Genomic DNA, 22,410 nt, shown 5'->3' with positions numbered 1-22,410 from the left:
TTTCCCTCTCCTTGTTAGACCACAACAGGTTTAATTCTTTGTTAAAGTGGATGTACTGGTCAATTCATTAGGTATTTGATTACTTACTTGCTATGATCATAATAAGAACCAACCTGACAGGTTTTCTTGAGTTAACAAAGAAAGGGGTTAACTTTATTGTACCTAAACTGAATTAATAAAAAGAATAAATTATGCGCCAACTTTCACACACACACACACACAAATAAGTTATAGAGTGGGGAAAGGTAATTCGGTTGAGTTATATTCCATAGGAAAAAAGAGAGAGAGAGACAGAGGTGGGTGGGGGAGGGGCCCCCCCACTTGGGTCTTCACATGTCAGAGTCCAGAAGCTTCTCCTTGCTACTGTAGAGATAGCACAAGCTTAAAACCACAGATGGGGAGGGGCTTGTCACATGACAGTCACCCAACAATTCAAACATGATAGCAATGATTCTGTTGCTAAAAAGAACAGCTAGTTCCCTTAAACTTCCTGGGTCTAGGTTCTTGCTGGGATGAGCAGCCATTTTGTCTCCGCCTCACAGGCCTTGCAATGTAGGTGTCTGTCCTAAGCCGCCAGCATAGTCATTTTTTATTTTTAAAAATTTCAAAAAATATAAATTCAAATCTCCAGTGGATGAAAGAAAATTATCATTCAACAAAGCAAATTGGCATGACACTATTCAGACAACTTAGACTTTTCTTGGGACACAGCTAAGAATGCAACCTTTTTATTGGCAATGCAGATTTCCCCGGCAGTATGTTGTCATTTACCGTGCAGCTGCTCTTTTGATCTGAAGTCTGTGATGGGGGACTGCTGCTGCTGAAACTTGTGGGAGATTGAGAAAGAGCTTCAGCCTATAAATCCAGACTAGAATTGTATGCTGGACAAAAAGACACTCAGGAATCTCCAGTACAATAACCACTCCATTTCATCAGAATTTTAGTTTTTCATCCTTACCATTCAATGGTGATTGTAAACTGAATCTTCCAGCCCTCCAACCCTCTGAGGAAATATCTGTGCTCTTACAATTCTGGGTGCTTGTGTATCCCTAATTTGAATGTTAATGGTTAATTATGTTGTTAAAAGTAAACAGCTGAAGGGCATTGTTCAATTAAGGCTATGGAGTGAATTTAAGGAGAGCCTGCCGCACACAAGTGCGGTTGGTGAACAGAACACAGAGATGTGTAATGCTACATTTTGGAATAAACTGACTATCAAGATAAAGGATCTGCATCTAGTTTCATTCTTCACTGTTTGGCTTGGAACCATTTGACATGGTAGCAGAGGATGGTTACCTAAAAGGTGAAGATTGGGAACTAAGAATTTGTTTTCCAATGGAAGGTTGTAATCTTAATTACCTTTGGGAAGAATGGCTGAAACCAAGTGTAAAGTGTCAGGGTATGATTTCCCACCAATGGCCCGGAATTTTACACTGCCCCAGCGGGTCAGATGGTGGTGTGGGAGTGGCGTAAAATTGGGCGGCAGGCTCAGGGAGGCCTACCGCCCCGATTCTGCCTCCGGACAAGTTTACGGAGGTTAGGCGGGGGGGGGGGGGGTGGTAAACAGCCCGCCTGCCTGAGGCCAATCAAGACCCTCAAGTGGCCACTTATTGACCACTTAAGGGCCCTCGCCCGCCTCCATGGGTATTTTACCCATGGCAGGCGGGTGTGCTGGGGACGTGAAAGGCCGCCCAGTGATAGCTGCCGGACTTTCTGCACCCCGGGGGGGGGTGGCGGGGCATGGCAGTCGGGCACAAGGTGCCCGATTGAGGGCCGTCCCCACCTCCCAACCCACCCCAGGGACCCAAGACACCCCCCCCCCCCCCCCCCCCGTCCTTCCAAAGGACCACTTTAGCCTCACCAGGGAAGGACCGATTCTCACCTTCCCTCCTCGATCCATGGCGTCGGCTTGGCTGCAGTCCCAGCAGTGGCCACGCGGCCCGCTGATTGGCTGGCAGCTCACTAAGGTGGGACCTCCTCCCTCAAGTGGGTGGAAGTCCCACCTCGGGACAATTAAAGCCTGGGGATCTGTAAAATACGGGACGGATCCCCAGGCTAGGCGGAAGCGGGTTTGCCACCGACCTTCACATTGGAGTCCCGCTCCCGTCCTTCCACTGTTAAATTCCGGCCATGTTCTCTGAATATGATCCTATGACCAATGCAAGAATGAAGTGAATATGTGGACATGGGTTTTGCCCTTACCAAAGAGAAAACAAGGCATGGCCTTGGCACTGTCACTTGCTTAAAAATAGGAAGATCAGGAGCAAAGTATTTTGTGAGCTAGAGGCCCATCAGTTTGGACACAGAGGAAGGTTTGGAGCTTCTATTAAATTTTGTGGATAAATTTATAAGAAAGATGATCTATTAAATGATACCAGGCATGGTCAGACTTTGATAAATTTAGAAAGACAATCATGCTGTAGAGGAATATATTCTGGAATATATGGCGGCATAGTGGTTAGCACCGCAGCCTCGCAGCTCCAGGAACCCGGGTTCAATTCCAGGTACTGCCTGTGCGAAGTTTGCAAGTTCTCCCCGTGACCGCGTGGGTTTTTGCCGGGTGCTCCGGTTTCCTCCCACATGCCAAAGACTTACAGGTTGATAGGTAAATTGGCCATTATAAATTGCCCCTAGTATAGGTAGGTGGTAGGGGAATATAGGGACAGGTGGGGATGTGGTAGAAATATGGAATTAGTGTAGGATTAGTATAAATGGGTGGTTGATGGTCGGCACAGACTCGGTGAGCCGAAGGGCCTGTTTCAGTGCTGTATCACTAAACTAAACTAAACACTATATAACAAACTGCAGAAATTCTATTTGGAAATTCCTTGTTCGGTGCTTGCTTTCAAATTGTTGGATTGCACTATCGCGTTGCAAATGGATCGGCTCCTGGTCTTAACTGGAGTTAGATTCTCAGAAAGAGACACACTTCTGGATCAAATGTCTGATACCTTAAAAATTCCTGGGAAAGCAGTCATTTCCAGCAGACTTCGTGGCACAAATGGGACGTTTGGCGCTGTCACAGAGGATGGAAGACTCTATGGTCATCCCGTTTTGAGATTGTTCAAACATGAATGCAGGCATCAATACAAAAGAATCACAGGCAAACAAAATGAAGGCGGAGACATTTTTGGCAGATCTGGCAGGTGACAGGAATGGAGTAATAACAGACGAATGAACCCCAGGAATGCTCAGGGAATTATCAACAGGCATTTCAGATGTGATTCAAAATATCATTATGTGGTAAACTGTCCAAATTGGAACAGGATTTTCAAGGCAATGGGTGACACAGAAGGTTCAGAACTGGAAGATGATATTGATCGAATCATAGAAAGTTTGCGGCACAGAAAGAGGTCACTTGGCCCATTGTGTCTGTGTCAGCTGAAAAACGAGCCATACAGCCTAATCCCACTTTCCAGCATTTGGTTGATAGTCCTGTAGTTTTTGGCATTTGAGGTGCCTATCCAGGAACCTTTTAAATAAGTTGAGGGTTTCTGCCTCTAATACACTTGCAGGCAGTGAGTTCCAGACCCCCACCACACTCTGGGTGAAAAAGATTTCCCCCATCTCTCCTCTAATCTTCCTACCAACCACTTTAAATCTATGCCCCCCTAGTAACTGACCTCTCTGCTAAGGTAAATAGACCCTTCCTATCCATCTATCCTGGCCTCTCACAATTTTGTACATGTCAATCAGTCTGAAGGAATTGTACTAGTTACAAGAAGCGTCAGTCCAGCATTGAGTGTACTAGTCACGGATTAATTTAATTGCACTGTGTTGGACAGTGGTTGCACATCCACAGTATGTGGAACGGATTGGTTGAACTGTTATTTAGATTCACTAAGCAGTAAGGTTCATCGAATCATAGAAAATTTAAAGCACAGAAAGAGGCCGCTTGGCCCATCGTGTCTGTGCCGGCCGAAAAACGGTCCACCTATTCTAATCCCACCTTCCAGCATTTGGTCCGTAGTCCTGCAGCTTATGGCACTTGAGGTGCGTATCCAGACTCCTTTTGAATGAGTTGAGGGTCTCTGCCTCAACAACTCTTTCGGGCAGTGAGTTCCAGACCCCCACCACACTCTGGGTGAAAAGGCTTTTCCTCATCTCCCCTCTAATTTTTCAACCAATCACTTTAAATCTTTGCCTCCTCGTCACAGACTTCTCTGCTAAGGTGAATAGACCCTTCACATCCACTCTATCCAGGCCCCACAAAACTTTGTATATTTCAATCAGATCTTCCCTCAGCCTTCTTTGTTTCAAGGAGAACAACCCCAGCCGACCCAATCTTTCCTCATAGCTGCATTTTTTCAGTTCTGGCAACATCCTCGTAAATCTCCTCTGCACCCTCTCTAGTGCAATTACATCCTTTCTGTAATCAGGTGACCAGAACAGCACACAGTACTCAAGTTGTGGCCTGACCAATGAGTTATGTAGTTCCAGCATAACCTCCCTGCTCTTGTATTCTATACCTTGGCTAATAAAGGAAAGGATTCCATTTGCCTTCTTAGCCACCTTATCAACCTGTCCTGCTACCTTCAGGGATCTGTGGACATTCACTCCAAGGTCCCTTACTTCTCCTACACTTCTCAGCATTTTCCCATTAATCGTGTATTTTTTTGCCTTGTTTGATCTCTCCAAATACATCACCTCACACTTTTGCAAGTTGAATTCCATTTGCCACTTTTCTGCCCATCTGACCAGACCATCAATATCTTCCTGCAGCCTACAGCTATCTTCCTCGCTATCTACCACACGGCTAATCTTTGTGTTGTCCACTTCTTGATCATGCCCCCTACATTTATGTCCAAATTGTTGATATATACCACAAAAAGCAGGGGACCCATACTGAGCCCTGCGGAACGCCATTGGAAACAGCCTTCTAGTTGCTAAAACAGCTGTCAACAGTTACCCTTTGTTTTCTGCCTTTGTATCCACCTTGCTGCATTTCCCTGGATCCTATGGGATTTTATTTTTTTAACCAGTCTGCCATGTGAGACCTTGTCAAAAGCCTTGCTAAAATCCACATAGACCACATTAACTGCACTACCCTCATCTATCTTCCTTGTTACTACTTCAAAAAATTCGATCAAGTTGGTCAAACAAAGATCTTTCCTTAACAAATCCATGCTGACTATCCTTGATTGAAGAGTTTATCCTGTCTCTCAGAATAGATTCCAATAATTTGCCCACTGCTGAGGTTAGACTGACGGGCCTGTAATTATTTGGTCTATCCTTCGCTCCCTTTTTAAACAGAGGTACAACGTTAGCAATTCTCCAATCCTCCGGCACCACACCTGTATCCAGTGAGGACTGGTCAGACCCTCTGCTATTTCTTCTCTCGCTTCTTTTAACAGCCTGGGATACATTTCATCTGGCCCTGGTGATTTATCAACTTTCAAAGATGCTAATCCCATTAATACTTCCTCTCTCCCTATGTTTATCACATCCAATACTTCACACTCTTCCTCCTTAACTACAATATCTACATCATCCCCCTCTTTTGTGAAGACAGATGCAAAGTATTCATTAAGGACCATAGGTTACCTTTTTGGTCTTTTATGGGCCCTACTTGCTCCTTAGTTATCCTTTTACTCTTAATGTATTGATAAAACATCTTTGGGGGTTTACCTTGATTTTGCTTGCCAATATTCTTGCCCTCTCTTTGCTTTCCTAATTCCCTTTTTGATTTCACCTGTCCACTTTCTATACTCTTCTTGGCTTTCTGTAGGATTGAGTTCTCAATGTCAGACATAAGCTTTCCTTTTCTGCCTTATCATACCCTGTAGGCTCCTTGACATCCATGGGGCTCTAGATTTGGCTGCTTCACCCTTTTTCTTTGTGGGAACATGTTTACCCTGAACCCCTTGAATCTCCCACTGTTCTGACACTGTAATAGGCTTTAAGCAAGTGGAGGGGGAGAAGAAGAAAAAAGGCATGTGAAAGGGCAGCGGGCAGGAGAGATTAACGACGGAGATTTCACAGAACAAAAGACAAAGGCAGTGTTAATAGTTGTAGTATAAGTCAAAGCATTGTCCAGAGAAAGTGTTAATGGCAGAATAATGAACAGCTCTGTCCAAAATCAAAAACATGAAAAACAGGTTTAAGACAGGCACATGGTCTAAAAAATAAATAAATAATTTAAATGGCAGTCATGCTTTGAAATTGTTCAACTCAATGTTGAGTCCAGAAGGTTCCTCAAGCTTACTGAGAACTTCATTGGAACATTGTAGCAGGTCAAGGACAGAAATGTGGGTATGAGAGCAATGTGGTGAATTAAAATGGCAAGCACTGGAAGCTCGGGGTCATGCTTGCGGACTAAATGAAGGTGTTCCGCAAAGCGGTCACCCAATCTATGTTTGGTCTCCTCACTGTACAGGATACTGCATTGTGAGCAGCAAATACAGTATTCTAAATTGAAAGAACAACAAGTAAATCACTGCTTCACTTAGAAGGAGTGTTTGGGGCCTTGAATTAAAGCCTGGTTACCATACCTGAACCCGACCAAACCCGACTACATGTATTTGGTTTGGGTTGGATCTATATTCGGTGTCCAGCACTCGGGCTAGGGTCGGGTCGGGTTCGGGTTGGCTGTGGTCGGGTTTTGTTTTGTATTGTTTTCTTTGTAATCTACGTTTTGACGCGATTTTTTTTTCTGTGTCAATAACGTTTGATATTTTCAGGTCGGTGTTTGATATTGTCAGGTCGGGCATTAAAAGAAATTACTCTGGCCTGGGTCAGGTTGGGTCGGGCCTAGGTCTGGTTTTAATTTTATACCCGAGCCAGGCTTTACCTTGAATGGTGAGGAGAGAGGAGGTAAAAAGGCAGGTGTTACACCACCTACAATTGCATAGGAAGGTGCTGTGGGAAGGGGACGAGGTTTCGTCAATGATGGAGGAGTGGACCAGGGTGTCATGGAAGCAACGGTCCCTTTGGAATGCTGACAGGGGAAGGGAGAGGAAGATGTGTTTGGTGGCATCACGCTGGGCGGAAATGCTGGAGGATGATCCTTTTGAATGTGGAATCTGGTGGGGTGGAAAGCAAGGACAAGGGGAACCCTGTTGTGGTTCTGGGAGGGAGGGGAATGGGTGAGGGCAGAAATGAGGGTAATGGGTCGGACACAGTCAAGGGCCCAGTCAACCACAGTTGTGGTGGGATCGGTGGGGGGGGGAATCCTCAGTTGAGGAAAAAGGAAGACATATCAGAAACACTGTTGAAGGTTGCATCATCAGAACAGATACGCGGAGACTGAGAAACTGGAAGAATGGAATGAAGTCCTTACAGGAGGCAGTTCCGAAGAAGGGTCACTGACCCGAAACGTTAACTCTGCTTCTCTTTCCAAAGATGCTGCCAGACCTGCTGAGCGGTTCCAGCATTTCTTGTTTTTATTATAGGAGGCAGTGTGTGAGGAAGTGTAGTCGAGGTAGCTGTGGGAGTCGGTGGGCTTATAAAGAATAGTAATGGACAGCCTATCCCCAGAGATAGAGACCGAGATTTCGAGGAAGGAAAGGGAAGTGTCAGAGATGGACCATGTGAAAGCGAGTGGCTTCAGCTACTTGGATCATTGGGATCTCTTCTGGTGCAGAGGTGACCTGTACAAGAAGGACTGTTTGCATCTAAACTGGAGGGGGACGAATATCCATGCAGGGAGGTTTGCTCGCACAACTCAGGAGGGTTTAAACTAGTCTTGCAGCGGGGTGGGACCCAAAGTAGTAGTCTCTCAGATGAGATAGTTGAGGCAAACGTAGAGGTTAAAGCAAGCAAGTTCAGTAGGCAGGACAGGGAGCGTGGAAGGTCTGGTAGGCTAAACTGCATTTACTTTAATGCAAGAAGCCTTACAGGTAAGGCAGATGAACTCAGAGCATAGATCGATACATGGGATTGTGATGATATAGCTATTACGGAAACGTGGTTGAGGGATGGGCAGGACTGGCAGCTCAATGTTCCGGGGTACCGATCTTTCCGGTGTGACAGAGGTGGAGGTAAGAGAGGAGGGGGAGTTGCACTATTGATTAGGGAGGACATCACGGCAGTACTTAGAGAGGATATCCCGGGGGGAATGTCCAGCGAGGCCATATGGGTAGAACTTAGAAATAAGAAAGGGGTGATCACTTTGATGGGATTATACTGTAGGCCCCCCCAGTAGTCAGAGGGAAGTGGAGGAGCATATATGTAGGGAAATCACAGATAGGTGTAGGAATTATAGAGTTGCAATAGTAGGTGATTTTAACTTCCCTAATATTGACTGGGACTGCCTTAGTGCTAATGGGGAAGAATTTGTTAAGTGTGTCCAGGATAGTTTTCTGAAGCAGTATGTGGATGGCCCTACTAGAGAAGGGGCTACACTCGATCTCCTCTTCGGAAATGAGGATGGGCAAGTGGTTGATGTGTCAGTGGGGAGCACTTTGGGACCAGTGACCATAACTCTATTAGCTTCAAGATAGTTATGGAAAAGGATAGGACTGTTCCTCAGGTTGAAGTCCTAAATTGGGGGAAGGCTAATTTCGATGGCATCAGACAGGAACTCTCAAAAGTTGAATGGGAGAGGCTGTTTACAGGTAAAGGGACGTCTGGCAAGTGGGAGGCTTTTATAGGAAGAGTTCAGGGCCGGCATGTTCCTGTCAGATGGAAGAGCAAGGCTGGCAAGTTTAGGGAACCTTGGTTGACGCGGGATATTGAGGGTCTGGTCAGGACAAAGAAGGAGGCATATTTCAGGATTAGGCAGCTGGGATCAAGTGAGTCCCTCTAGGAGTATAAGGGATGTAGGAGTACACTTAAGAAGGAAATTCCTTTTGGGCCTCCTTATCTCGAGAGACAATGGATACGCGCCTGGAGGTGGTCAGTGGTTTGTGAAGCAGCGCCTGGAGTGGCTATAAAGGCCAATTCTGGAGTGACAGGCTCTTCCACAGGTGCTGCAGAGAAATTTGTTTGTTGGGGCTGTTGCACAGTTGGCTCTCCCCTTGCGCCTCTGTCTTTTTTCCTGCCAACTACTAAGTCTCTTCGACTCGCCGCAATTTAGCCCTGTCTTTATGGCTGCCCGCCAGCTCTGGCGAATGCTGGCAACTGACTCCCACGACTTGTGATCAATGTCACACGATTTCATGTCACGTTTGCAGACGTCTTTATAACGGAGACATGGACGGCCGGTGGGTCTGATACCAGTGGCGAGCTCGCTGTACAATGTGTCTTTGGGGATCCTGCCATCTTCCATGCGGCTCACATGGCCAAGCCATCTCAAGCGCCGCTGACTCAGTAGTGTGTATAAGCTGGGGGTGTTGGCCGCTTCAAGGACTTCTGTGTTGGAGATATAGTCCTGCCACCTGATGCCAAGAAGGAAATTAGGAGGGCAAAAAGGGGCCATGAGATTTCCCTGGCAAATAAGATAAAGGAGAATCCTAAAAGATTCTGTAAGTATATTAAGAGTAAAAGGGTAGCTAGGGAGAGAGTAGGTCCCCTTAAGGATCAGTGTGGTAATCTATGTGTGGAGCCACGGGAAATGGGCGAGGTCTTAAATGAATATTTCTCGTCCGTATTTACCGTGGAGAAGGTCATGGAAGCTCGTGAGTTCAAGGGAGGGAACAACGATATCTTGGAGCATGTCAACATTACAAAGGAGGAGGTGTTGGAGGTTTTGAAGCGCATTGAGGTGGATAAGTACCCAGGGCCTGACCAGGTGTATCCTAGGATGCTATGGGAAGCAAGGGAGGAGATTGCTGGGGCCCTGGCAGAGGTTTTTGTATCATCGTTAGCCACGGGTGAGGTACCAGAAGACTGGAGGATAGCTAATGTTGTGCCTTTATTTAAGAAGGGCAGCAGAGATAAGCCAGGGAACTACAAGCTGGTGAGCCTTACATCAGTGGTGGGAAAGTTATTGGAAGGGATTCTGAGAGACAGGATTTATATGCATCTGGAAAGGCAAGGTCTGATTAGGGATAATCAGCATGGCTTTGTGCATGGGAAATCATGTCTCTCAAATTTGATTGAGTTTTTTGAGGAGGTGACCAAGAGGATTGACGAGGACAGGGCGATGGACGTTGTCTACATGGACTTTAGCAAGGCCTTTGACAAGGTACTGCATGATAGGCTAGTCCAGAAGGTTGGAACACATGGGATCCAGGGTGAGCTAGCAAATTGGATACAAAATTAGCTTGGCGATAGGAGGCAGAGGGTGGTAGTGGAGGGTTGCCTTTCAGATTGGAGGCCGGTAACCAGTGGTGTGCCGCAGAGATCGGTGCTGGGCCCTCTGTTGTTTGTCATATATTAATGACTTGGATGTGAATGTAAGGGGCATGATTAGTAAGTTTGCAGATGACACCAAAATTGGTGGTATAGTGGGCAATGAAGAGGATATAGATCAACTGGGAAAGTGGGCAAGGGAGTGGCAAATGGAATTTAACGTAGACAAAAGTGTGAAGTGATGCATTTTGGGAAGTTAAACCAGGGCAGGACATATACAGTGAATGGCAGGGCCCTGGGGAGTGTTGTTGAGCAGAGAGACCTTGGGGTGCAAGTACATAGTTCCCTGAAAGTGGCAACACAGGTAGACAGGGTGGTGAAGAAGGCGTATGGCATGCTTGCCATCATCGGCCGAGGTATTGAGTACAAGAGTTGGGACGTCATGTTACAGTTGTAGATAACGTTGGTTAGGCTGCATTTGGAGTACTGTGTGCAGTTCTGGTCGCCGCACTACAGTAAAGATGTGATTAAGCTAGAGAGGGTGCAGAAAAGATTCACAAGGATGTTGCCTGGTTTGGAGGGCTTGAGATATAAAGAGAGATTGGATAGGCTGGGTCTGTTATGAGAGGCATAGATAGGGTAGATAGCCAGAGTCTGTTTCCCATGGTAGCGGTGACTAAAACTAGAGGGCATAGATTTAAGGTGAGAGGGAGGAGGTTTAAAGGGGATCAAAGGGGTAAATATTTCACACAAAGAATAGTGGGTATCTGGAATGAGCTGCCTGAGAAGGTGGTGGAGGCAGGAACAGTAGCGACATTTAAGAGGCATCTGGACAGGTACTTGAATGAGCAAGGCATAGAGGGATATGGAATTAATGCAGGCAGGTGGGATTAGTATAGATAGGCATTATGGTCGGCATGGACGCGGTGGGCTGAAGGGCCTGTTTCTATGCTGTATGACTGAGTGAAGGGTTGAAATTGGAAGCAAAGTTGAAGAAGTTTTCCAGTTCTGGGTGAGAGCAGGGAACAGCACTTTTAGGTCTTGAATGTACTGGGAAGAGTTGGGGGAGGGGGCCTAAGTAGGAGTGGAACAAGGAGTATTCAACATACAATGCAAAAAGACAGGCATAACTAGGACCCATGTGGGTACCCACAGCAGCACCGTTAATTTGGAGGAGGTGAATGGAGTTGACGTTGTTCAATGTGAGAACAAGTTCTGCCAGCTAGAGGAGGGTAGTGGTGGATGGGGACTGGTTGGGCCTCTGTTCAAGAAAGAAGTGGAGACCCCTCAGACCGTCCTGGTGGGGGATGGAGGTATAGAGAGATTGGACGTCCATAACGAAGAGGAGGCGGTTGGGGCCAGGAAACTGGAAATTGTCGAAATGACTTAGGGCGTCAGAAGAGTCACGGATGTAGGTGGGAAGAGACTGGACCAGGGGCTCTGCGCTTCTGTGACATTTGTCTTTCATCTCTCCTGCCCTTTGCCCTATCACACACCTTCCCTTTTGTTGTTCTTCCCCCTGTTCCCCCCCCCCCCCCACCCTTCTCTTACTCAAAGCCTATTACACTTCTAATTTCTAACTGTTCTGATGAAAGGTCACAGATCTGAAACGTTAACTCTGCTTCTCGCACCACAGATGCTGCCAGATTGCTGAGTATTTCAAGCACTTTGTTTTTATTTCCAGCATCCACAATGTTTTACTTTTATACCAGAAGTAGAAGCCCTTCTGATCCGGAAGTTATGGTGGCTGCAAATAAATTAGAAGAAAAATTGATGAGAGGCAAAACAAAAAGAGTTGGAAAATTGGGAGGAACTTGGTATCTATTCTGAAGTGCAAAGATAGGGGACAGCCAGCCTAATCTCACAAATGTGTATATATACAGAAAAAGTACACCCAGATGGGACGTATAAGGTTAAAGCAAGACTCATGGCTCAGGGTTTCGAAGAGAGACTTGGTGATCAAGATGTGAGAGGGGAGTCCGCTCCACCCCCCCCCCCCCCCCACCACCCCCCTCCTCCAATGCCCCCACGGCAGGAAAACTGATCTTGAAAATTTTCTTAGCTCTTTTACCGACCTACTCGTAGAAATGTAGGTTGTTTGACAGTAAAAGCCGCAATTTGCAGAGGAGTGTTTTTGCAGCCACCTAAAGAAGCGAGTGATGTCGAAGGGAAGCTGTGAAAATGAAACAAATGTTTTTATGGATTGAATGATGCGTCGAGAGCGTGGTATTTCTCACTTAGGTCTGTCTTGTTGAAAGTAGGCTATATTCAGCTGAAAGCAGATCTGGCAATGATCTACTCGTATCACATTGATCAGAATAGAGTCATAGTTATACAGCACAGAAACAGGCCCTTCGGCCCATTGTGTCTGTGCCGGCCATACAGCACCCAACGATTCTAATCCCATATTCCTACACTTCGTCCATAGCCTTGTATGCTATGGCGTTTAAAGTGCTCATCTAAATACGTCTTAAATGTTGTGAGGGTTCCTGCCTCCGCCACCTCTTCAGGCAGTGTGTTCCAGGTTTCAACCACCCTCTGGGTGAAAAAATGCTTCCTCAAATCCCCCCCTAAACCTCTTGCCCCTTACCCTAATTCTATGCCCCCTGGTTCTTGACCCCTCCGCTAAGGGAAAATGTTTCTTCCTATCTATCCTATCAATGCCCCTCATAATCTTGTATACCTCAATCATGTCCCCCCCTCAGCCTACTCTGGTCCAAGGAAAACAACTCTAGCCTTTTCAGTCTCTCTTAGCTGAAATGCTCCATCCCAGGCAACATCCTGGTGAATCTCTTCTGCACCCTCTCCAGTGCAATCACATCCTTCCTATAGTGTGGTGACCAGAGCTGTACACAGTACTCCAGCTGTGGCCTAACTAGCATTTTATAAAGCTCCATCATAACCTCCCTGCTCTTATATTCTGTGCCTCGACTAATAAAGGCAAGTATCTCATATGCCTTCCTAACCACCTTTATCTACCTGTGCTGCTGCCTTCAGTGATCTATGAAAAAGTACACCAAGGTCCCTCTGACCCTCTGTACTTCCTAGAATCCTACCACCCATTGTGTATTCCCTTGCCTTGTTAGTCCTCCCAAAATGCATCACCTCACACTTCTCAGGATTAAATTCCATTTGCCACTGCTCCGCCCATCTTACCAGCCCATCTATATCGTCCTGTAATCTAAGGATTTCCTCCTCACTACAACACCACCAATTTTCGTGTCATCTGCGAACTTATACATACCTCCTATATTCACGTCTAAATCATTAATGTACACTACAAACAGCAAGGGAATAGGAATAGGTCGGGAATAACTTTGAATCAACAATCATATCTAGAAAGTGTTAATTGGATCCCCATAAATTGTGCCAGGTCGTCACAGCAAGATGATCTTGTGTCCAGAGAAGAAACGGAGCACCTAAGAAGCCTGATTGGATTGTTAAGCTGGATATTTACTCAGACAATGCCCGATGCCAGTTATGACATTTTGGAAGTTAGTGCTATGATGAAACATGCTACAATTGAGAAAGTTTTGAGGGTAAATAAAACATTAAACTCGGAGAAATGCATATTCAAGTTTCCAGCATTGGGTGATTCAAAAGACATGAAGTTTATCATTTTTAGTGACGCTTCTCATGCTAATCTTCTGGATAGATAGAGTACAGCCGGGTTCATCATATTTTTGGTGGGAAAACATGGGAAGTGTTGTCTCTTGGCTTGGGAAACCAAGGAAATAAAAAGAGTAGTTAAGAGCACTCTAGCTGCATAAACACTGACATTGGTAGAAGTGGTAGATATGGGATTTTACTTATCTAACATTTTGAAAGAAATCCTATACAAGGGGCATTCTGAGAAATGTTTTCCCATTGAATGTTGCGTGGATAACCGTTCACTTTGGGATAATGTTCATTCGACAAAGTGTGTCACTGAGAAAGGATTGTCCTTGCCAGTATAAAAGAATAATTGGAGAGAAAAGAAATCTTTGATGTAAAATGGGTTGTGCAAGTCACCAATTTAGCATACTGTTTATTAAAAGGAATGCTTGCTCCAAGAAATTATTGGAGGTCCTAGAAGAGGGACACCTTGTAATATGAGCTTTATTAAATGTGGAAAATCATTTTTATCTCTTTTGCTTTGTAATTTTTTAAGTTTCCGTTAAAGAAAGGGAAATCTGTTAATGGTTGATTATCTTAAAGGTAAACAGCTGAAGGGCATTGTTCCATTACGGATATGAAGTGAATTTAAAGAGAGCCTGCTCTACCCAAGTGTGGTTGGTGAAAAGAAAGCAGTGATGCATAGATCAGCATTCTGTGAATAAACTGACTATCAAGGAAACAATCTGCGTCTAGTTTCATTCTTCACTGGTTGGTTTGTAACCAGTTAATTGCTTCCCCATTGGTGATGTGCCTTCCTGAGCCCTAGGATGTAGTATTCCCTCTCTAAACCTCTCCACCTCTCTTAGTCGCCTCCTTTTAAGCTGCTCCTTAAAACCTACCTCTTTGACTAAGCTTTTGGTCACCTGTCCTAATGTATCCTTATCTGGCTTAGTGTCAAATTTTGTTTCAGATGCTCTGTGAAGCACCTTGAGATGCTTTACTGTGCTAAGATTGCTATATAAATGCAAGATGTTTATAGCCTCCTAATCCAAGGAACAGGGAGGATGAAAAAATAGGCTAGGGCTCTTGATCTCTGTCGTTTGTTTGTTGTCTTGTATCTGGATTTTTAGTGAGAACCACATTGAGCTTAAGTTTGCTGTCACCTATTGTTTAAGTACCAGTTAACACTAATGCTCCAGGGCCACACACGGAGATTGTTTGCTTAAAAAAGGTAGCAGAGCATTATTTGTATATGTAGAATGGTGCTGCTGCTTCTTAGGCAGTCCCTCAAGAATGAGGATGACTTTCTTCCACTCCAGGATTGTGGGTCCTTCGGTGACTGAATAGTCCAATTCTGGATCCGCACACTCTTGATGATGAGGCGAGTGGATGAAATGCTTGAATTTCTGAACGCTCCTTCCGCTGTTTGCACTTGGTTGCTGCCTGGGCATGTCGACGTTCGAACTGGCTGCCACCTTTGCGGATGCTTCTTTATTTTGGGCGCTCTCGGGCAAGAGATTCCCACGAATCGGTGGAGATGTCACATTTTTTCAGGGAGGTTTTATGGACATTCTTGTAGCGTTTCCTCTGCCCTCCTGGTAACCTCTTGCCGTGACGGAACTCGGAGTAGAAAGCTTGTTTTGGGAGTCTTGTGTCAGGCATGGGCACGATGTGGCCCGCCCAATGTTACTGACTAGCCATGACCAGTGTCTCGATACTGGGGGTGTTGGCCTGAGATAGGACACTGTTACTGGAGTGCCTGTCCTGCCACTGAATTTTCAGGATCTTGTGGAGGCACTGCTGGTGATATATCTCCAGGGCTTTGAGATGTCTGCTGTGCAATGTCCATGTTTCCGACGCATACAGGAGGGCAAGTAACCCTGCGACCCTGTAGACCATGAGCTTGGTGCCAGATTGGAGGTCATTGTCGTCAAACACACTTTTCCTCAGACGACCGGTGCACCACGTCAATCACTGCCTCTAGGAAATGAATAATAAGGGGAAATAAATAGACAGTCCCCTCCCTTGAGTTTTCAATGCCTAAAAGATTTTGTGCTTTGAAAAACTGGACTGTAAAGTTCACAGGATGTGTAAACTATCTAACATTTTAACAAACAGGATTTTAATTGAATTGCGAGCCATTACTTTGAATCAGTACGCCATGAGTATGTATTAATCTGGTTTTGATTTAATGTGAATGTATTTATTCAGCATTCCACTGAATGCCACAATGCTGTAATTGCTGGTGTGTGCCAGACACTAGTGAAAATGGATTCAGCTGAACAAAGATTAATTTGCTGGGTCATGAATTTAAATGACCACAATAGCAGCAAGGGTATAACTAACTTACCTTCAGTGGACAATCCAATATTTATTAATAAGCTGAAATATTGGCTTTAATTTAGTATTCCAACCACTAATGAATTGTTAAATAGCTGTAGTTGTATGGACCTTATCAGAGTAGTTTGTGGATTCATAATGTAAATATGGATTGAACTGTGTGCTGCGCAGGTTTGCTTCCTCATCTGAAAAATGCAGAAATTGTGCAATGCCTATTATAAAATGAGTACTGATCCGATTTGACTTATTTGGGGTCAGTCCATTCACTTGCATTGCTTTATTTAATTGGGACACAAGTGTAACATTATTAAACCATTACCTCACTGTAAATTAACTTTAAAACGTATAGTCCAAAAATTACTGTGCTATCATACACTTACTGAGTTCGTCAGATTTCTTTGTCCATGATGTCCATTTTTCAAAACAAACTGCTTTGCTTAATGGAATCCATCAAATCTGTTTAATTTTCTGTTGTTTTTTTTAACAAACAACTTCAGAATATATTGTGAGCAGATTGTGTGCTTGGTGCCATTCAGGTTAATGAATCCAAGTTACAGCAGTCCAGATAGCTCTCAGCATCTGCTGTGAATAGGGAAGTATATTGCAAGACATTGACACAGCACATGATGATCAATGTTGGTGTATAGCCCAGCGAAGGGAATTGAACTTCACATACCTACATGTTGGTATAAGATAGATTAAATAGGCTGGGGTTCTTTTCTGTAGACTTAGAGATGACCTGATAGAGGTCTTCTAGATTATGAAATGGTTTGATAGGTTAGATATAGGGAAGATATTTTCGCTTGCAGGCGAGACCAGGACTAGGGGCCATAAATATAAGGCAGTCTCTAATAAATCCAATAGGGAATTCAGGGGTGCTTCTTTACCTGGAGAGTGGTTAGAATATGGAACTCGATATCGGAGGTAATGGTTGAGGCAAATAGCCTAGATGCTTTCAAAAGGAAGCTAAATAAGCACGAGGGAAAAAAGAGTAGAAGGATATGTTAAGATTAGATCAAGAAGGGTGGAAGGAGGATCATGTGGATCATAAGTGTTGGGCTGAATGACCTGTTTCTGTGCCGTAAGTACTTTGTAGGTAGCTTGACAAGGTAGCATTGATGGTTTCTCTATTTATGGTATAATTTAGACGATTTTTCAGAGGAGCTGGTTAGATGTTTGTGTGTCATGCAGTCAATACTGTTGCTGGAATTTGTATTTTGTGATGCAGGATTCAAAAACCTAATGTTTAGCAAAATCATGTGAGCCAAATGGCTATGTCTGAAAACAAACTGCTGTGTTCAGCACAAAGGGCTAGTGCATTTTACAGCCCCAGAGAGACTGTCATTGGACTCTAATGAGGAATGAGCTGACCTTTTTTCTAATTGGAATAACAGCTGGAGCTGTAAACCCCCATCATAATACAGCTGAAAAATGTAATGTTGATAAATGTACAGACAGTGCTTTAACAATGCAAGAGTTTGCACAGTTTTCATTGCTGTTTCTGGCATGTTAATCTGATCTCATTTAAATAATATGAGCAATGTCATATTAATTTTGTAATATTGACCTTCAGCAGCATTCCTTTCGGTCAGGACATGGCATTTCAGGTCTACAGGTTAGCTCTGCACATCTTAGTGCCAGCACTTTTTTTTACAGTTTGTATACTGAATAGTTAACATTTCACTGCCACGGGGAGAAGAAGGAATTGTGGGCATATTTTTAAAAGTTGTTCATTTTAGCTGCAAGCTATGAAAAAAATACAATATAAATTCTGTTCAGAACTGATGGCTTTCAGTAGCTTCTTTGATCTCAGACCAGATGGTGCTTGCCTACTGTCTTTCTTTGTTGTCCGCTTATATACTTTGTGCATGGAATAAAAGTATTAAAAGAAAAAAATAATTTTTTTACGTATTGTACATTTTCTCCCTCTCAGACTTCACTTTTCTTATCTAAAAGGCTTAACTATGAACCTGGAATTCCTTGCTAAGCCTCTCTTGCTCCCTACTTACTTAAGACCTACCTCAGTGGTAAATATCTCCTTATATGGCTTGGTGTCTTATAATGTTCTTGTGAATTGCCTTGGGACATTTTACTACATTAAAGGTGCTATATAAATGCAAGTTGTTGGAGGTAGAATGGAATGTTAGAGTGCTGCACCTCCTGAGATTTAAAAAAAATATATATTCCCTCATTTTCCCCCCCCCCCCCCCCCCTCCCCCAGCCTAAGGTTACATATCCTTTTCTTACCATCTATGGCTAAGACCTGTAGAGACCTGCTCCCATGTACCCCAACACCATTCTGTGCTGATCACAAGAATATTCCTGGCAATGGCATAACGATTGTGAAGATATCCTGCCAGAAAATTTGTCATTATTGTGTCGTATACTGATAGTTTTTTTGTTAGTTGAGGGAATCAATGGATATGGAAAGAAGTGGGCAAATGGAGTTGAAGTATGGACCAGCCATGTACAAGAGAGGCTGCAAGTCATAGCATTCTGAATGAGTTGGAATTTGTGAAAGTGGGGATGGGTTAGACTAGTGTTAAAGTTGAGCCTGCCCAAAAGGTTTGGTAATGTTTTACACAGGAACCATACCTTCAGGTTTGGAGAAATTCTGCTTGTAACATGAGAGTTGGCTGAACTCTTGGATCTTTTGGATGATGGGAGTGAAGTGGAGTGGAGACCTGGGTGGGTGGTTAGTTTGGTTAGTTACCTAAATTAGGATATCGTTGACACACATGTTGTGTCTGGTTCCTTCAGCAGCTACTCTGTGAACGTTGAAGCTCACCCTAATGTTTGCTACCAGGTTCTTTATGGCCAGAACCCGCTTTGGAGGGGAATGCAGGGTAGCTGAGGCCATTGCTACACACTGAAGCTAAGGTTGGAGGGCAGGATTTCAATTAAACTTCTCATACCACCCCTCCTTAGCCTTGCCCTGTCTGCAGACTCTTCCAACCCTCTAGGATCTCTGCGCTGCTCCAATTCCAGCCTCATGTGCATTCGCTAATATTAGTCACTCCACCATTGGCATCTGTGTCTTCAGCTGCTTGGACCTTAAACGCCATAAAAACCTCTCTTCCCTCCTACATTTCTCTCCTCCTTTAATTCACTCTTTTTTGTTTAGAGATACAGCACTGAAACAGGCCCTTCGGCCCACCGAGTCTGTGCCGACCATCAACCACCCATTTATACTAATCCTACACTAATCCCATATTCCTACCACATCCCCACCTATCACTATATTTCCCTACCACCTACCTATACTAGGGGCAATTCATAGTGGCCAATTTACCTACCAACCTGCAAGTCTTTTGGCTTTTAAAACCTACCTCTTTGACCCAGCTCTTGGTCAGCTGTTCTAATATCTCCTGAGGTGGTTCAGTTGTGAAACTCGATCTGATAATGCTCTTGTGAAGTGTCTTGGGACATTTTACTACTTTAAAGGCGCTATATAAAGGCAAGTGGTTAATCCATTCTATATATTTCAAGTCAAAGTTGCTTTTTTGAATGTTGCCATTTGTGAATATTCCCTTTCCCTAGCTTCTCTAGCAGATTGTCTTTTGACCGTTTTTTAAACTTGATCTCTCTTGGGCATCTATTCCTCAGAAATTATTTCAACTCCAAATGTGCCTGTGAAAATTATCAGCTGAAGTTTCACCAGGTAATAGTTAAAAGGGAAAGCATCTGTTTTGGCTGTAGAGTTGCTGGAGCATTACATATCCATGGTAGATTAAAAAAATTCTTTTCAATAACGTGCTTTAGTATACCAAGTAGAAAAATGCAAAGTTCCAATGTAATCTTGCAATTTTCCTCTCCTTGCAGGTCTTGTGCAAATGGTGCTGCTGCACATCTTGTAATCAAGAGGGTGTAATGAGTTGTGCCACCATCTTCTCTGTGATTGACACAACACTGCTTCGTCATCGGGCAGTAGGAGGTGAAGTTTGAGCAGTGCAAGTGTGATTTCAGATCTTCAGTAAGTGGGTAAGACCCTGTAAGTAGCTGAAACCATGGAAAATGTGCGCTGGTACATCTGAGCCCAATTCACAGACATTCCTCTTTGTACATGTAGTCTGGAGAGTCATAGAAAAATTCCCTGAAACATGATTTGAAATGTCTGTCTTTATCTTTTGCACAAAAAATAGGGACTAATGAGCATTGACGTTTAATTCCTCTCTGTCAAATGAATTCAACAATATCTTGAGACAAACTGAGATGTATCATTTAAATTCAGTTTTTTTGAGGTTTCTCTCTACTGAAGTAATACATAGGAATTTGATCATTTTTGTACTCACCTGGTGAAACAAATAACTTAAACCATTTACTGTACTAATATGCCCTTTGTACCTGTTTCACAACAGTCACCAGGAGTAAATTCAAATGATTCAGTGTGCTCCTTCTGGTTGCTGAATAGGTTGAAATGGTGCAGTATGGATAACTGAGGTCTTGCTCTGCCTGCAACTATGATGTTCAAAATTTTCCAAATAAGAATCTATTCTGGGCTTCTGGTATAGGTCAACAATAACAGCTTGCATTTAATTTGGTAAAGTGTCCCAAAGCACATCACCAATGTGAAAATGGAATCTCGCTATAAACTTTGCTTGGGTATCAATCCAATTCCATGTGTACACAGCACAAAATTAGCCCTAATTTGTGGGAAAACTTCAAGAGACCATTATTTGGGATGAAATTAATGTTCACTTAGAAAAATATGACTTAATAAATAGCTGATTTGGATTTGCTAAAGGCAAATAATCTCTGACAAACTTAATTCGGTTTTCAGTGAAATAATGGAGAGGGTTGATAAAGACAGTACAAAATGTGTTTGATAAAAGGTCACATGCTAGCAAAATTAAAGCCCATGGGGTTTAAAGAGACAGTGGAGCATGAATACAAAATTGTCTAAGAGACAGAAAGCAGAGAGTGGTGGCGAACTGTTGTTTTTCAGACTGGAAAGAAGGTATTCCACTGGGGACCACTGCTCTTTTTGATATATATTAATGACCTGAACTTAGTTACACAGGGCATAGTTTCAAACTTTGCAAATAGCATCAAGCTTGGAAATGTGTTAACAGTGAAGAAGATAATAGCAGACTTCAGAGGTACATAGACTGTTGACAGATGCATGGCAGATGAAATTTAATGCAGAAAGATGTGAAATGATGCATTTTGGGAGGAATCATATGGAGAGGCAATATAAATGAAATGGTACATTTTTAATGGGGATGCAGCAGCAGAGAGACCAGGATGTTCATTCACAAACAGAGCTTTGAAGGTGGCAGGACAAGTTTATATGACTGTTAAGGGATCCTGAGTTTTATAAATGGAGTACAAAAACAAGGAACTAAACCTTTACAAATCACTGGTCTCAGTTGGAGTATTGTGGCCAATTCTGGGCATCGGAGAGGGTGGTGAGGAAATTTACCAGAATGATACCTGTGGTGTGGGTTTCACATATGTGGAGAAACTGGAGAAGCTGGGATTGTTTTCTTTAGAGCGGAGAAGGTGAAGGGGAGATTTGATAGATATGTTCAAAGTAATGAATGGTTTTGATCGAGTAAATAAGAAGAAACTGTTTCCACTGACAGGATCAGTAACCAGAGGATACAAATTTAAGGTAACTGACAAAGCAATCAGAAGCAAGATGAGAATTTATTTTATGCAGCCAGTTGCTTTTTTAAAAAAAAAAGTGAGTGACAGCACCACAAAAACCTCATTAGGTTTGTGAAGGCTGATTGTTACAGCCAGGTGAGGAGGGGGTTTCAAGCTCCCCTTTCACCCCTTCTTTGGTTTGACCACAACAGGGTTTTTTTTCAACAGTGGTTGAACTTACCACCTCTGAGTGCTCACTCCTGTTTCTCTAATGTAATTGCAAAAGAACCAATCAGACAGGTTTTCTTGAGTTCAAGCAAGAAAGAGGTAAGTTTATTACTCTTAACACTCTAATCCGGTTAAAATTACTAAAAATAACCTACACATTCAGACACACATTCACACGAGAGTCTCTCTCTCTCTCACACACACACAAACAAATAGACTACAGAGGGAAAACAGATTTTGTGGTTGGATTAAAGCCTGGAGTAAATGGAATTTAAATACGTATATTAGTGCCAGAGTCCTCAGTTGAAATTGTAGTCCTGAAGTCCTCACTGGGCCACGTTCACGGTTGTGGACTTGCTTTTCTCAGGGCTGCTGAAGGTAGAAGAGGGGGTTTGATTCTTGTCCCCTTGTTGCTAGCTGTGATGGTCTGCAGGCTTGTGGGGCGTGGGGGGTTGCAGCCAGGTCTTCTCTTGATATTTACTG

The 22,410-nt window shown here is 43.7% G+C and overlaps 1 protein-coding gene across 5 annotated transcripts in view; it reads left to right on the top strand.

Annotated features, from left to right (window-relative positions):
- The window catches only part of sipa1l2 (signal induced proliferation associated 1 like 2), a 581,962-nt gene that overhangs the window by 51,514 nt on the left and 508,038 nt on the right, over nt 1-22,410 (top strand). For 2 of the 5 annotated variants that reach the window (XM_068020901.1, XM_068020928.1), the window contains exon 2: nt 19,933-20,091. The exons of 2 other annotated variants lie outside the window; for them this stretch is intronic. The gene's annotated coding sequence lies outside the window, so the exon portion shown is untranslated. Of the gene's footprint in view, nt 1-19,932; nt 20,102-22,410 lie in introns of all 5 variants that reach the window. One more of the 5 variants, XM_068020911.1, reaches the window with a different exon arrangement.

This window comes from Heterodontus francisci, chromosome 3 (assembly GCF_036365525.1).
Source record: "Heterodontus francisci isolate sHetFra1 chromosome 3, sHetFra1.hap1, whole genome shotgun sequence".
NCBI lineage: Eukaryota > Metazoa > Chordata > Chondrichthyes > Heterodontiformes > Heterodontidae > Heterodontus > Heterodontus francisci.
The sequence above is the reverse complement of the archived record's forward strand: the minus strand, read 5'-3'. Positions and strand labels throughout refer to the sequence as shown.